Raw genomic sequence first — 810 nt, forward strand, 5'->3', positions numbered from 1 at the left:
TCTCTCCATGCGCCTGACTCCGGCCAGTGCTGCTATTTCTCTGGCGAGCCCACCACCGGAGAGGCATCCCCATCCCCTGGTCCTCTCTTCACCTCTCTCCGAACATGATTTCTCCTTTTATCTCGTAGAGGTCATTGGCCCTCCCCTTCCCGCTACCCGATGCCCCCGTGTGATAGGCCACGGGTTGGCGGTGGACGGAGGAGAGAAGCACGCCGGGGAGCTGCAACTGGTGGACGGGAACAGGTACAACCAGCCTCGCCGGGTGCTGCAACCCGCCTCGCCGGGAGCTGCAACCATGGATGGAGGAGCTGCGACGGGTGGGTGACCACGACCACGGGCCGACAACAGGGTGGGTGACCGCGACTGAACTAGTGCTACAACCGCGGTGACCAAATGCTTGGACCAATGCCTAATTATGCTACTACAGATGCTTTGATTTGATGCAACCATTGTCCATTTTTCATTTTTTTGCTACCACTATAATATGTTTTTGTCGGAACCATCAACTTTTTTTTTTGCTACAATCAATGTTTTGGTTTTGTTGGAACCAAGTCCAATTTTCACTTTTGCTACAACCATAATATTTTTTTGCTGTAACCATCAACATTTTTTGCTACCATCGGTTTTTTGATTTTGTTGGAACAACACCAAAATTTTGCAAGTTTGCTACCACCGGCCTTTTGGTTTGCTGGAACGAGCTTCATTTTTTGCTACCACCGGTATTTTTTTATTTTTGCTCGAACAACATCCCTTTTTTCAATTTTTGCTACCAGCGTTCTCTATGTTGCTGGAAGCAGCATATTTTTTTTG

The sequence above is a fragment of the Triticum dicoccoides genome, chromosome 4A, assembly GCF_002162155.2.
Source record: "Triticum dicoccoides isolate Atlit2015 ecotype Zavitan chromosome 4A, WEW_v2.0, whole genome shotgun sequence".
NCBI lineage: Eukaryota > Viridiplantae > Streptophyta > Magnoliopsida > Poales > Poaceae > Triticum > Triticum dicoccoides.